Source organism: Nicotiana tabacum, chromosome 18, assembly GCF_000715075.1.
Source record: "Nicotiana tabacum cultivar K326 chromosome 18, ASM71507v2, whole genome shotgun sequence".
NCBI classification, from domain to species: domain Eukaryota; kingdom Viridiplantae; phylum Streptophyta; class Magnoliopsida; order Solanales; family Solanaceae; genus Nicotiana; species Nicotiana tabacum.
This window is the reverse complement of record NC_134097.1, coordinates 154,034,806-154,051,689: the sequence shown is the minus strand read 5'-3', so window position 1 is coordinate 154,051,689 and position 16,884 is coordinate 154,034,806. Positions and strand designations below refer to the sequence as shown.

Genomic DNA, 16,884 nt, shown 5'->3' with positions numbered 1-16,884 from the left:
GTGAAATTTGGGGAAACCTAGGGTTTAGTATTGGAGACTTATGATTGAGGATTTGATGGATCATTTGAGGTCGGATTTCTGAACTTTTGATATGTATGAACTCGTGGAGAGATAAGAAATCTATTGGTGTAAAAATTATTGAATTCCAAGACATGGGTCCGGGGGCCGGTCTTGGTAATTTCGGGATTTGTGCCCTTTATTGATTGTTTTCGCTTGGGCTTCGTTCCCTTAGCATATTTGACGTCCTCGTTCTGATTTTGGATAGATTCGACGCAAGTGGAGGCCGATTCGAGGGGCAAAAGCATCGCGAGCTAGAGATTTGACCGGTTTGAGGTTAGTAATGATTGTAAATGATGTTCTGAGGGTTTGAAACCCCGGATTGCACATCGTAGTGCTATATTGAGGAGGCACACGCTTGATGACGAGCGTGGGTTCGTGCACTTTTGGGGATTGTGACTTGGTCCGTCTCGATTGATGGTTTTACCGCGTATTTAACTGAGATCTATTTGTTATCATTATTATTTGGGCTGAATGCCATATTTGGGTCTTGTGCCAACTATTTGAACCCTTCGGGCTTTTTATTGATATTTCCTCACTGTTTTGACTTTACACTTGAACTCAGTCATGTTATTTTCCACTGTTTTTCATACTCAGCCATGTTTACTCAGTTTTAAGACTTAAGTGGTATTTTAAATGATGTTTGGGCTAAGAAACATTGTTTTACTATTGCCCGAGGGGCTTGTGGAGATTTTTGACTGAGTAAGGCCAAGGGCCTATATTGTGAGGAAACACTGATATTGATTTGAGTCCGAGGGCCTGAGATATGTACACCACAAAGTGGCTTGATTGATATGAGGCCGAGATCCTAGTGATGATGCCACGAGATGGCTTGATATTGCGCTTGGGCCGTAAGGGGCCCCTCCAGGAGTCAGCACACCCCCAGTTAGCGCGGGTACCCATTGTGATGTGAGATTGAGCCCAAGGGGCTGGTATTGTTCTGAGATGTTGCCCGAGGGGCAAACTTCTATTTGTTTACTTTACCTTAATTGTCTATCAATTACCTGCTTACTTGTTGAAAAAGGATTGTTACTTAATTTTTCACTGGTTTACTACTCTTAAATGGTTTTACTGCTTCATTATAGAATGTCTTGTGCCTTATATGTTTTCTTACTTTCAGTCGTTATTTACATTTGTTACTCACTGAGTTGGAGTACTCACTTTACTCCCTGCACCCTGTGTGCAGATTCAGGCGTAGCTGGTTCCGCTCCCGAGTGTTGATCCCTCCAGCTTCAAGCGGATATTTGGATTTCACGAGGTAGCTGTTGGCGTCTGCAGCCCCCTGTCTTTACTCCTTAATCATCTCTATCTCTTTTCAGACATCTGTACTAGCTTATAGACTTAGCAGACTTGTATTATGACTTATAGATGCTCATGACTAGTGACACCCCGGTTAAGGTTGTGTATGGGTGTTCTTCCGCGTATTTATGTTATCATCTGTCATTTTTGACTTATTTTATCATATGTAGATAGTTCTTGATGCTTAACTGTTAAAAAATTGGAAAAATGGGAAGTGTCGGCAGGCCTTGTCTTCACGAGAGGTGCCATCACGACTGGGTTCGGGTTTAGGGTCGTGACATGAGTACACGTACGCGTGACTCCTTTTAAGATAATTTTAAAATTACGAATAATCAAGCAATTAAAAGCGAAAAAAGGTAAATGCACATAGGTTCTAAAATAAGTAATTAGACAACTTAAGCCAAGTATAAATTGCTAAGCAACCATGCTAGAACCATGAAACCCGGAAATGCCTAACACCTTCTCCCCGGTTAACAAAATTCCTTACTTAGAATTTCTGGTTCGCAGACTTTTAAATAAAGTCGAAATTTCCTCGATTTGGGATTTAAAATAAACCGGTGACTTGGGACACCATAAATTATCCCAAGTGGCGACTCTGAAAAATTAAATAAAATAATCCCATTTCGATTAATGTCATTTTAATTGGAAAAACACCCTTATATACCCCCTCGGGTGGTAAAAAGGAGGTGTGACAGCACCTAATTTTTGCCCTACATGAAAATAACTCCTAAAATAAACCAAAAATAATTTTTAAGGGATTTTAGAAGTTTTTCTTTATTTAGTTACATTTCATGCATTTTTAATATTTTAAAATCATAGAAAAATGATAAAAAATATCACGTTTTAATTTCATGTCATCTTAGGTCCAATTTGCATGTAGGAATTAATTTTATTAAGAAAAATCACAAAAACGGTCATTTTTACATATTTAGCTTTTAGTCTTTAGAAAATAGTGTTTCTATTTAGTTTTAAGTTAATTAGTTGTTTTAGTAGATAAACAATTTTAATTTTTACAAATTAGATTGATTTAAGATTAATTTAGGATTTTATTAGATTGTAAAATCAAAGAAAAAGAATAATGAAAAAAAGAAAGAAAAATTTTGATTTAGTCTTCCTACCCCAAAGTTAATTAACCCAAATTCATGACCCAAATCCCTTCAAGCCCAAAACACCCATTCCCCATTTGACCTAACCTAATTCCTACCCCTATAAAAAAAGGACCCAATACCTAGACCTTTAAGAAATCCGCCGCAACAATACAAAGAAAGGACCCCCCACGTCGTCTTCTTTTCCAAGGGACCTAGACCAGAAGCAACACCGAGAACACCCAAAACCAGACCCACCAGCGAACAATCAACGACCAACCCTCACACACCTTGATATCTGCCGTCCATTTCCACCCAAATACGCCAGACATCATATCTCAAACCTTCCAACGATCTTCCATTGAATCCGACGAGCTCAGCCAAAACCGGCGACGACTACTGCTCTTCTTTCTTCGTCGTTTTTCTCTTTTCTCTGTCACTGCTGCATCGGAGGGTGCCATATCTGGCAAGAAATACGGCGGACAACCAAACAGTAGCCAAAGATCAAACTCCAGCCCACCCAAAAAAACAAAAAAGGTAGTCAGACTCCAAACAAAAAAATCACACAAGAACAACATTAGCTTCTCTTTTTTTTTGGTCAAAAATCAGACTTCGATAGGCAAGTAAAATGAAAATGGATTATGCTTGAGATCTGGTCCGCGTTCGAGGATTTGAGGTTCCCCGTATGTTCGAGTTTTGGTCTACGAATTCCTGTTGGCTTATTCCGATTTTTCGCGAGTCCCGGCGTCAGGTTTTGCTAGTGTTTCCAAACGGATAATCGTTAAAGGTTGCTGAAGGTCCATCTCTTTTTTCCTCCTTAATATTATTGTTCTAATTATTTGTGAAGGTTTGATTTATGCTTTTATGGACTATAACATGCTTGCTTTACTTTTTCTTAGTTATCTGGGTTTGTTTGCTACATTTCCATGACTTGATGTTGAATTGTTCTTTTGATGATGTTGCTGGATTGGAAATGCAGTTAGATAGGTTTTGAATTGGTTTTATTAATAAATATAAAAAATGGAATTGTTCGAAACACCGTAGGGTTGGATTGAAAGAACAAATGATATTGAGCTTCAAGATTTGGATCTAAAGAGCATATTAGAAACATTTTTTATATATAGTAATTTGAGCTTATTTGGATTATTTTTTCTTTACTCTTGCTTTATTACTTTGTTCGCCAATGGTATGCTTAGGTCTGCTAACATTTGGGTAGGAAAACCTTTAGGACGTTTATCATCGTTGATTGTGTACACGTTCGCGTGACACGAGTCGTAGAAAATGCTTTAGGCACGACTTAATCTATCATCGTGATTGTGTACACGTTCGCGTGACATAATTGCAATCTTAAAATCAAAATCGGAGTATGCGTTTGCGCAACTTTGACCAAACTTTCTTAATATTAATAAAGTGTGATTAATTGTGGACACGTATGCGTGACATGATTCTTGATGCGCTAAATGAAATGAGTACACGTACGCGTAACTCCTTTAGATAATTTCAAAATTACGAATATTTAAGCAACTAAAAGTGGTAAAAAGGATAAATGCACATAGGTCCTAAAATGAGTAGTTAAACAATTTAAGCCAAGTATAAATTTCTAAGCAACCGTGCTAGAATCACGGAACCCAGGAATGCTTAACACCTTCTCCCGGGTAACAGAATACCTTATCTAGAATTTCTGGTTCGCAGACTTTTAAATAAAGTTGAAAATTTTCTCGATTTGGGATTTTAAAAATAAACCGGTGACTTGGGACACCAAATAAATTATTCCAAGTGGCGACTCTGATTAAATAAATAAAATAATTCCATTTTGAATAATGTCACTTTAATTGGAAAAACTCCCTTATATACCCCCTCAGGCGGTAAAAAGGGAGGTGTGACATCTCTGGCGACTCTGTTGGAGAAGAGAACCCAGAACCTTTGGTTCAGAGTTCAAGAATTCGAGCTTGTTAATATGATTTTTACTTGGCTTTATTTATTGTTGATATTACTGTATTTAATGTGCTAATTGTCATTTATATACCGCTATGATATTACTTGAACTCTATTAAACTGTCTTCTTACACCTCCCTTCTGAGTCTTCAAAAAAAATGGTGCACACGTTCGCGTGGCCCACTTTTTCTGTTATAAGTTATACCAAATAGAACGAGGCTGGGCCAGCTGTCACGACCTTAAACCGGACCCGGTCGTGATGGCGCCTCTCGAGAAGACAAGGCTAGATGACTTAACATTCCATTTAACAATTAAAAATACATAATTTAAGTCTTTAACACAATTAAATCATCAGTTAAGCAGTGAAATAGTACAATTTGCGGAAATAAAACCAACACAGCCTGACATCGGAGTGTCACCAGTCATGAGCATCTATCATAGAAGCTACAAGTCTGAAAGAGTCTACAAAAATTATTACAGAACACTAACAAGAGAAAAGAAATGAGATAGGGGGAGAAGCACGAGGCTGCGAATGCCGAGCAACTACCTGGTAAACTCCGGAATCTGCTAGAAGCTCTCACCCCTCGCAAGCAGGACCTGAATCGCCTGAATCTGCACACGGGGTGCAGAGATTAAAGTGAGTACTCCAACTCAGTGAGTACAAACAATAAATGTAGGCTGAGTAATAAGAAATCACGTAAAGGCACATCGACATGCTATAAAAAAGCAGTAAAAGCCAGTAAAAACAATGAAGCAATAAAAATATGTGAAGTCACTTTAGTTCAGTTTAAACTTCTTAAAAATGCCTTTTTAACAATTAAGAAAGTAAATGACAGGCAACTAGGAAAGATAAATACATAAAGAACCACTCGTCGTGCACAATGTCAACACAATTCGCCCCTCAGGCAACATCATAGAACAACACCATCCCCTCGGTCTATATCTCACATCACAATGGGTACCCGCACTTACTGGGGTATGCAGACTCTTGGAGGGGCCCCTTATGGCCCAAGCGCAATATCAGTCATCTCGTGGCATAATCACATAGGTTCTCGGCCTCATATCACAAGTCACCTCGTGGCATACAAATCTCAGGCCCTCGGCCTCAAAATCATAATTAGGTGTTTCCTCACAATATAGGCCCTCAGCCTTACTCAGACAGAATCTCACAAGCCACTCGGGCAACAGTAAAACATGATGCTAAGCCCAAAATATCATTTTAAGTGTTAAAGTAGAGTGAACATGGCTGAGTTATGAAAATAGTAGAATATAGCATGACTGAGTTCAAATATAAAGTCAAAACAGTAAGGAAATATCAGTAAAAATCCCCTAATGGTCCAAATAGTTGGCACGAGGCCCAAATATGGCATTCAGCCCAAAGATGATGATAGCAAACAATTTTCAATCAAATATGCGGTAATACAGTCATTCGGGATGGACTAAGTCCTAATCCCCAACGGTGCCCGACCCCACGCTCGTCATCTAGCATGTGTGTCACCTCAATATAGCACAACAATGTGCAATCCAGGGTTTCATACCCTCGGGACAACATTTAAAATCATTACTCACCTTAATCCGGTCCAAATTCTAGCCCGCGATGCCTTTGCCCCTCGAATCGGCCTCCACTCGCATCGAATCTATCCAAAATCAGAATCACGACGTCAAAATATGCTAAGGGAACAAAGCCCAAGCGAAAATAATTAATTTATAGCATAAATCCCGAAATTAACCAAAACCCGACCCCCGGGCCCACGTCTCGGAATTCGATAAAATTTACATCAATAGATTCCTTATCTCTCCACGAATTAATACATATTAAAAGTCCCACAATCCAACCACAAATAGCCCCTCAAATCCTCAAGTCTAGGTCTTCAATACCAAGCCCTAGTTTCCTCAATTTTAACCCTTAAATTCCATTAATTACAGCTCTAATCCATGAAATAATACCATAGGATCGATTATTAGACTCGAAAATCTTACCTCTAGATGATATCCCTTGATTCCCTCTTTAAAATCTCCCAAAAAGCTCCAAAATCGACTTGAAATGGTGAAATAGCTTAAAAATCGCGAAGGAAATAATTTATACCTTCTGGCCTAGGGATTTTGCATCTGTGGGCAATTTCCTTCTTCTGCGGTACCGCATTTGCGGCCAATGAACCGCTTCTGCAGTTTTCACTAAAGCGACCAAAATCGCATCTGCGATGCTCACTCCGCACCTGCGCCATCGCAGGTGCGGTAACCCAACCGCTTCTACGGTCACAACGTACCTCACCTTCCTCCGCTTCTGCGCCCAATCGTCCGCATATGTGGCGTCGCACCTGCGGTCCCCAATCCGCAAGTGCGGCAACAATAGAAGCAGCAAAAATCTGCAGCTTACCAAAAACTCCAACTCTCCGGTAACCATCCGAAATTACCCCGAGACCCTCGGGACCTCAACCAAAAACACAAACATACCCCATAACCTTATTCAAACTTATACCAATCTTCAAAATACCTCAAACAACATTAAAACACCAAGATCACATCAAATTCAAGCCTAAGATTCCAAAAATCTTCCGAATTCCACTTTTGATCAGAAACCCAACCAAACCACGTCTGAATGACCTGAAATTTTGCACACACATCCCAAATGATATGACAGAACTACTGCAACTCGCGGAATTCCATTCCGATCCCTATATCAAAATCTCACCTATCAACCGAAAATTGCCAAAATACCAACCTCGCCAATTCAAGCCTAAATCTACTCCAAACTTCCAAAACTCATTCTGATCATGCTTCTAAGTCCCAAATCACCTTCTCAAGCTATCCGAATCATCGAAACTCACATTTGAGCTCCCAAATACATACGTCAACATTTGGTTGACTTTTCCAACTTAAGCTTCCTCAAGAGAGACTAAGTGTCTCAAACCTTCTCAAAACTTTTCCGAACCTGATCCAACCAACCCAATCACACCTAGAACTGATAGACAAAGCAATAAGAAGAAAAAATATGGAAAACAGAGAGGTAACTCAAGAGACGACTAGCCGGGTCGTCACACCAGCACCAAGGTCGGGTAGACTTTCGCGCTCCCGGTACGTTGCCCCCTCTTCGGCTCGAGTTGTCCATTCGGGTAAGCCAGGTCTAGAACACAACCCCAAGTTAAACTTAGAATAATGTAACCTCATGTCGGATCCCTAGTAGGAATGTTTATTTACATCACGTGCATTTGACTTTGGGGACTCAACACAGGGGTTGGGTCCGTCTAGGACAGGTGTAGCCAAAAATAACAGACCATCCTGATGCATCCGACGTGCTATGTGAAAAATAATTTGTTTCGGCTTGCAGGTTGACCGGCTAGGAAAAGAAAATCAAGAGAAAAACCAAGAGCGATGTAGGAAGGAAATAAAGCCCGGTTCTGAAAAACCTGAGTATTTGAAAAAAAAATCCTGAAACTCTACTGAAATTGTGAAAAAAGAAAGAAAAAAACAAAGTCATTTCAAAATGAGCCAAAATTTTCAAGTATCATGTTTCCCTGTTCCGTCAAAATTGACCGAACTATGTGGGTCTGATTCTCACCGGATGTGAGATATGTAGGCAAACCTCATCGGTTCCGACCCCAATTTTCAAAAATCCAAAAATATTTTCCTTTAGTTCCTTCTTTAGAAATATTTCCTTAGAAAATTCAAAAAAAAAGTTTCTTTTAAACTCAAAAAAAATTAGTTTCCTTTTTTTTCTAAAGTCTTTCATACGGAAAAATGAAATTAAAAAAAAAGAAAAAAATCATCAAAATCCAAAATATGGGTTTCCTTTATTTTGAAGTATTTTTCCCAAAAAAAAAGAATCCACAAAAAATATTCTTCTCTTCTTTAGAAGTCTTTATTTTGTAAATGTCCATGAAAAAAATTGAGAAATAAAAATTCAAAAATATTTTCGCTTTTCTTTAAAAGTACTTTCGTAAATTAAAAAGAGTGGAAAAAAAAGAAAGAAGAGAAACTCAGAAATCCGAAATGTTTTCTTAAAAGTCCTTCTTTCGAAAATCTCCAAATCAAATCAAAATTTAAAAAAAAAACAAAAATATTTTTCTACCCTTTTTAAGAAGTCTTTTCCCAAAAATTCAAAAAATAATTAAGAAAAAAAAAATTGAATTAAAAAAAAATCTTTTCCTTGTTTAAAAGTATTTCTTTCAAACAAAAAAATTTAAAAATTGAAGTCCAAAATTATTTTCGTTTTTCTTCAGAAGTACTTTTGTAAATTTAAAAACAAAGAAAAACTCAAAAATCCAAAATATTTTCTTAAAAGTCTCACTTTCGAAAGTTAAGAAGCAACATCCAAAATTCAAAAATATTTTCTCTCTTGTTTAGAAAAAGAAAAAAAAAATAAAAATTCAAAAAAAATATTTCCTTTCTACTTTTAAAATTCTCAAAGTTCAAATCAAAAGCAAACGAATTTTTAGAAGTCTTTCTTTCAAAAAGTCAAAATCAAAAATCCAAAAAAAATATTTTCTTTCTTCTTTTAAAGCATTTCTTTTGAAAATTCCAAAAAAAGAAATACAAAACAAAAATTCAAAAAAATATGTCTTTCTTTTTCTTAAAGCTTTTATGGTCTGAGTATTATCAAAGTAAAAAAAAAAAGAGTTAAGCTTCCTTACTTCATTCTCAATCTTCCCGAACTACGTAAGATCTGATTCATGCGGTGTCATGATACGTAGGCAATACTCATCGGATTCAATCATAGCCATAAAATAAACTGAGTGAAAAATAAGCTAAAAAAGAGAAAGAAAAATTGAGTTGAAAAAAAAAAGAATAAAGAAAAGAGCGAAAAAAGGAGCGACAAGAAATAAAGAGTGACAAAAACAAAAAGAAAAGAAAAGAGAGTGCCAAAAAAAATAAGAGAGCGATAGAAACGAAATGAAAAAAAATCAAGAGTGACTAAAGAGAGGCAGAAATCAAAGAAAAGAGGTACATACTGAAAGGGTTAGTTAAGGCTGGGATGAAACATGCAAGCATTCAAACACATGGTAGAAACATTTAACTGTTTAGGTGCATTGCATCCAAACGTGCAATTTCCTATCTGTTAAGTGTCTCAAAACTAATAAGGTTGTTGGATGTGCAAACTAGTCAGGTTTTGGTGGTTGGTTTGTTGGTAGTCTAGCCTCCCCTCCTTCACAAGATCCAAAGGCACAGATGGCCTCCGCAAGCAATTTACCAATCATCAGTCCTGAGGATGGCCCGTCATCGACTATTTTGCAGCAAGAATCAACAGCTGCTGAAGAGAATAGGATGTTGCGTCTCCGCATATTGGAAATGTGGGACGTCTGGTCTAATGGTAGGGAACCGCCAAGTGTAATCTTTGGGTTCCTTGAGTTGATCTCCAAGTCAGGTGAGGTTATGAATGCCCTTGTTCCTGACCCGCTCATCCCATGCGGGCACCCTCCGATGCCGTCAAATGTTCTTGGCATGCCTTCTGCAGTTCATCCCTAGGCGCCAGTTTCTAGGGCACCTCCAATATCGTTCTCTGCAACACCTGTCTGTATCAGTGCACAACCAACTTTACCACGGTTATATGTTGAGCCTCCAATGTTCACCTTTCAGGGTCCACAGTTTCAACCAGAAATGACATATGTGACCCCATACTCATTCACTCAACCTCCGCAATATGACCCCTCATGGGAGCAAGAAAAGGTTGTTAAAAATCCCAAGCAAGAGGAAATGGCTCGGAAGATGAAGAGCCTGGAACAAAAAAGCCTGAAAAACATGCAAGGTCTGAGTGGCCAAAAGAGTGTCTTATACTCTGACCTTTGTATTTTTCCCCATGTCCACTTGCCAACTGGCTTCAAGATGCCAAAATTTGAAAAGTACGACGGGCATGGAGACTCGATCGCTCATCTGAAATGATACTAACCAGTTGAGGGGTGCTGGTGGAAAAGAGGAGTTGCTAATGACCTACTTTGGGGAAAACCTCATGGCCTATTTTGGGGAAAACCTCACCGGAATCGCTTCTGAGTGGTATACGGATCAAGAAATTACCCATTGGCATGTGTGGGAAGATATGGCTCGAGATTTTTTCCGCCAGTTCCAATATAATGTGGACATCGCTCCCGACAGAAACTCCTTGTCCAATTTGAAAAAGAAAACCGCGGAAAGCTTCCGCGAATATGCCGTCAAATGGCGTGAGCAAGCTGCCAGGGTAAAGCCACAAATGGACGAAATTGAAATGGTCACGGTCTTTCTGCAGGCCCAAGAGGCAGACTACTTCCATAATATGATTTCCACTATGGGAAAGCCGTTTGCTGAGTCTATCAAAATTGGGGAGATGGTAGAAAGTGGGCTAAAAATGGGTCAAATCTTGAGTTATGCTGCTTTTAAAGCCATATCACCAGATGTTCAAAATGGTTCAGAGGATTTGATAAATGGAAACCGGAGAGAAGAAGCAGCCATGATGGTTTCAAGCTCGAGGGGGGCCCACAGGTCACTCAGCCAATCATATGTGCCTCCTATGGTCCCACCACACTATTATCTCCTTCAAGGTGTTGCTTATGTCGTGGCACCGCCTCCCTATGCGGTGATGAACACGCAACTTTACCCGCTGCCACAACATTATCCACAAAATCGAGCTCCACCTCCCAAAAATGCCCATCCTTACCAAGCTCCACATAATCCCAACCAAATGTTCCCCAGTACAATCCTCACCCAAGAGAGCCTTTCAGAAAGAATAAGTTCACCCCTATTGGTGAATCATATTCAAGCTTGTTCCAAAAGCTAATCATGCTAGATCTATTGCAGCCAGTGGCCCCGAACCGGCCGAACCCCGAGTCCCCTTCGCACCGTGCTGATGCTAAATGTGAATACCATTCTGGAGCATTGGGGCACAGTACAGAGGACTGTTGGACCCTCAAAAGTGCAATTGAAGATTTGATTGAAGCTGAAAGAATCATTCTCCGGGACGAAGAGGCTCCTAATATGATGAACAATCCTATGCCTACTCTCACAAATGGGCCAGTAGTCGAAATGATATTTGAAGATGAGGAATTTGATCCAGCATTAAAGGCTATTGCAGCCATTACCGAGACAGAAGAAAAGCCAAAAAATGGTTGCCAAGCCTGAAAGTTCCCTAATCAAACGGGAGCCTCGGTAGCCAATCTTGCTATCCTTTCTGCGTCCGGATTATCTCAGTGTGTGATCCGAATGTTTTACTTTATTGTCTTACTTTCCAATCTAAACCCTTCTATCTTAAAAAAAAATCAAAAAATCAAATGAAATTAATATTTCTTTGTCCAGGAATGCCTTTTTTCTTAATCTTGTCATTTTTCTTATTCTCTTTTTAGTTCTGTTAAATGCAGATTTCAATAACATGACATGCTTGCGGACTTCATGCTCAGATCCTGAAATGCTGTCAGACCTCGAAATAATGAATCAAGAATTAGATGGAAATGAAGATAAGTTTAAGGAAATAAAACAAAGAGTTGGAACAACTAAAGGAAAATTGGCTCCAGATTGGAAAGATCCATATATAGTAGTTAACAAGAGTACTGCCAAAGAGAGCGTTGTACCTGGGAAACATCGAAGGAAATGTCCTTGAAACTATTGTCAACGCAGATGCAGTCAAAAGGTACTATGTTTAATCCTCCATATAGTATTAATATTCTCCGGCTGGGATGACGAAAACTTTAATTCTCGCTACCCAAACACTATCCACCCTTTGCAAGCCCTTTGAGCCAGTTACTCTTCTTTAATTACCCTCTTTGGAACTTAAAAAAAATTGAAAAAATGAATTGAAAAAAAATGAAAAAAATGAGATGAAACAAATGATGAAAATGAAAAAGGAGAAGAAAAAGAAAGATACAAAAAAAAGGGAAGAAAAGGCAAAAGAAAATGAAATGAAAAATGAAAGGGGGGGGGGAGGAAAAAGAAAGAGAAAAGAAAACAAAACAGAAGAACATCAAAAATATCCCTGAACTACATTCGACTTGATTCCAAAAGGATACATAGGCAGCCTCTCTCTGGTGGTACAATCACACCAAAATAAAAATCCAAATTTCAAAAAAAGTTGAAACTGGGGTAGAAGTTACAATGGTTCGGCGATGGTTTTGCCTGAAAGGTTCCAAAGTTGTAATTCAATCCAAATTCTTTTTAACCCAAATCCTATTTAAGTCCTCCCAAATCCTGTTCAAGTCCTTCCGATCAATCGGTGAGAATGTTCAAGAATCAGAGAGTACAACTACTTGGATTCGATGCAATCAAAATGAGAGAAATAAAATGAGAGAGTCTTATTGGTGAAAACCCACACGGGCACCGTGAGACGACAGTAAGCAGAGAAATAAAATGAGAGAGTCTTATTGGTGAAAATTCACACAGAGACCATGGGGCGATGGTAAGCAAAGAAATGAAAAATGAGAGAGTCTTGTTAGTGAAAACTCACAAAGAGCACTATAAGGAAATGGTGAGAAGAGAAATGAGAGAGGTTAGCTGGTGAAAACCCGCAAAGGGCGCCCCTGATTGAAAAGAGGATTTTCAGCCATTGACATTGACGCAGTCCTGGGAAAGGTTTCTCAGTTTCAAGGCAAAAGTTGTGATGAATTTCTAAGAGCCGGATGGTTTGCACAGATCAGGCATCCAGTCCAAAAAACATGTCATGTTCATTAAAGTCCGCATGTACTCCAGATAAGTCCTTATGTTCTTTCCCAGAAAGGGATACCTTTTGTTTAAATTCATTGTCCATTCTATTATTTGTTTTTCTTTGAATCTCTTTCAGTCTAACTCTATTCCAAAACTAAGACAAAGAAAGGATGTCAAGACTAATTTACCGGGTTCTCATTTGACACAAGCTAATGTGCAAGAAGACACCCCTCCTCGGCAAGGGCATCAAGTCGACTTTGACGAGCCATGGTGGCTAATGTTTTGAAATTGAAAACTCTTGGAAGGAGAAAATCAAATTGAAGTTCCTATAAAGGAAAATGAAGTTGAAAAGGTTGGATCCCACATGGCTAACCATCCCGGCAAGGATTTGAAAAAGCCAAGGTACCCCAAATGCTCCGAAATTGAAGTAAGAAGAAAAAATCCAGAAATGAAGGCCTACGAAGGCGAAATAAGTTGGAAAAGGTTAAGTCCTACGCGACTAGCCGTTGCAACAAAGTTTGAGGAGCCAAAAGTTTCCTAATGCTCCGAAGTTAGAAAAAAAAAGAGTCAGAAGGGAAAGGCCTAAAGAGGCAAAATAAAGTCGATAAGGTTGAGTTCCACCGATCAACCGTCATGGCAAAGTCTGGAAAAACCAGAGGTTCTCCCGGGCATGAAATGAAATTGGTCCTCAGGGAACAAGCAAATACAGTTGAGATTTTCATCAAAGAAGCCGGGCCGAGATCAAGTGATTGAAACAATCAAGGCCACAAAACCAACCACCGTTTCAAATTAACAATTGTTCTTTGTTGAAAACAAGAAACAGGTGCAATCCAAAGCAACATTGCAAGAAGCAGGTGCAAACAAAAAGAAACTACGTAAGGACTAGAAATAGCTATGCAGCAACAATCCAAAAAGGGAAGTCCCCTCTAAAATTCTTTCTCGCATTTACTCATTCTATTAAAAAAAATAATGAAAAAAATCAAAATAATGGTAGCCTAGGATCCCAATCTCTAGCTACATTTTCCCAACATAGGGTCTCATTCCCTAATCGCTCCCAGCATAACCTGGTAGTCTTTTCTATTATAGGGTTCCACTCTCTAGTTGATCCCCGGCATAACCCGATGATCTTTTTTCTTTTCCGGCATAATCCAATGACTTTCCTGGCATAACCCGTGGACCTCCCCGGCATAACCCGAGGACCTTTTTTATTTTCCGGCATAACCCGATGACTTTTCCGACATAACCTGTAAACCTCCCTGGCATAACCCGAGGACCTTTTTATTTTTTTATTTTTTATTTTTTTATTATTTTCCAGCATAACCCGATGACTTTCCCGACATAACCCGTGGACCTCCCCTGCATAACCCAAGGATATTTTTTCTTTTCCGGCATAACCCCTTGACTTTCCTGACATAACCCGCGGACATCCCCGACATAACTCAAGAACCTTTTTTTTCTTTTCCAGTATAACCCGATGACTTTGCTGGCATAACCCGTGGACCTCCCTAGCATAATCCTTGGACTTTTTTCTTTTCCGGCATAACCCGATGACTTTTCATGCATAACCTGTGGACCTCCCCGGCATAACCCGAGGACCTTTTTTTTTACGGCATAACCCGAGGACCTTTTTCTTTTTTCGGCATAACTCGATGACTTTCCCGACATAACCCGTGGACCTCCCCGGCATAACCCGGTGACCTTTTTCTTTTTCGGCATAACCCAATGACTTTCCCAACATAACCCGTGAACCTCCCCGGCATAACTCTAGGACCTTTTTCAGCATAACCTGATGACCTTCCCTGGCATAACCCAAGGACCTTAACAGCGTAACCTAGTCATTTTTCCAGCATAACCTGGTAATCTTTCAAACTTGGGGCCTCCGATCCCCATTTGATTTTATTTTAGATATAGGGTCTCCACTCCTTAATCACTTTTTCTCAGGGATACACAATCCCGATTTTATTGCTTTCAATAAAGAAGTAGTTTAGATTTTTGTTACAATAACTCATGAAACTTTCCTAGTGAAAACTGGGCAGAAAAATTTTGTTTGTTTGTTTGTTTTGGTGTCTGAGCAGGTTTTACCTCAAGGCACGGTGTTCGAGACGATCAAAACAAGTAGTCTCAATCCAGAATAAAAGAAAAAAAGAAAAAAAAAAAGAAGTGAACTCAAAGTGCAGAAGCAGAGAAAAGCTGTGGAATGCTCAAGACGTGAATGAAGTCACAAACTTTGCATGTCCCGCTCTGATCCGAGAAGTTGAGAAAGGAATGAACCAGTACCTGCAGCTAACAAGCGTCAAGATTCATATCAGAGTCCGCATGAAGAACCAACCAATACTCAAGATCAAGTTTCAGAAGATTTATAGATAGGAATCTTGTAACTCGTAGCTGATAGGTTTAGTTAGTCTTTTTCATTTTGATTTTGATGTAATAACAAGACCGCGGACTGGAGCCTCGACGGAACCTCACTCGACTCTCGAACTCATCACTCCATCGTCCTTTAAGAACTAACCTAATTCCTACCCCTATAAAATAATGCTTAACTTCTAAAATAAATAAAAAAGACCCAAGACCTAGACCTTTAAGAAATCCGCAGCAAAAATACAAAGAAAAGACTAGGAGACCCCCCACCCCCACGTCGTCTTCTTCTCCAAGAGAAATAACCTGAAGCAACACCGAGAACACCCAAAACCAGACCCACCAGCAAACAACCAACGACCAACCCTCCCACACCTTGACAGCTGCCGCCCGTTTCCACCCAAACATGCCGGACAACATATCTCCAACCTTCCAACGATCTTCTATTGAATTCGATGAGCTCAGCCAAAACCAGTGACGACTACTGCTCTTCTTTCTCCGTCGTTTTTCTCTTTTCTGTATCACTGTTGCACCAGAGGGTGACATATCCGGCAAGAAATCCGGTGGATAACTAAACAGTAGCCAAAGATCAAACTCCAACCCACCCAAAGAAACAAAAAAGGCAGTCGGACTCCAAACAAAAAAAATCACACAAGAACAACATTAGCTTCTCTTTTTTAGTCAAAAATTAGACTTCAATAGGCAAGTGAAATGAAAATGGATTATGCTTGAAATCTGGTCTGCGTTCGAGGAGTCGAGGTTTCCCCTATGTTTGAGTTTTGGTATGCGAATTCCTGTTGGCTTATTCCGATTTTTGTCAAGTCCCGGCATCGAGTTTTGCTAGTGTTTCCAAACGGATAATCGTTAAAGTTTTCTGAAGGTCCATCTCTCTTTTCCTCCTTAATATTATTGTTCTAATTATTTGTGAAGGTTTGCTTTATGTTTTTATGGACTATATCATGCTTGCTTTACTTTTTCTTAGTTATTTGGGTTTGTTTGCTACATTTCCATGACTTGATGTTGAATTGTTCTTTTGATGATGCTGCTGGATTGGAAATGTAGTTAGATAGGTTTTGAATTGGTTTTATTAATAAATATAAAAAAACGGAATTGTTCGAAACACCGCAGGGTTGGATTGAAAGAACAAATGATATTGGGCTTCAAGATTTGGATCTAAAGAGCATTTTGGAAACGTTTTTTATATATAGTAATTTGAGCTTATTTGGATTATTTTTTCTTTACTCTTGCTTTATTACTTTGTTCGCCAGTGGTATGCTTAGGTCCGCTAACATTTGGGTAGGCAAACCTTTAGGACGTTTATCATCGTTGATTGTGTACACGTTTGCGTGACATGAGTCCGATTTAAAACTGAATATCCGTAGAAAATACTTTAGGTGCGACTTAATCTATCATCGTGATTATGTAAATATTCGCGTGACATTTATGCGTTCGCGCAACTTTGACCAAACTTTCTTAATATTAATAAAGCGTGATTAATTGTGGACACGTACGCATGACATGATTCTTGGCGCGCCAAATAAAATGAGTACACATA

General features: G+C 39.1%; 1 long non-coding RNA gene across 1 annotated transcript; it reads left to right on the top strand.

The window, feature by feature from the left end:
• The first annotated feature begins 2,554 nt into the window (after positions 1-2,554).
• On the top strand, positions 2,555-16,233 carry LOC107808122 (uncharacterized). Its single transcript, XR_012702411.1, has 2 exons — positions 2,555-3,238; positions 11,699-16,233. It is a non-coding gene; the product is annotated as an uncharacterized LOC107808122 (long non-coding RNA).
• Positions 16,234-16,884: the final 651 nt, after the last annotated feature.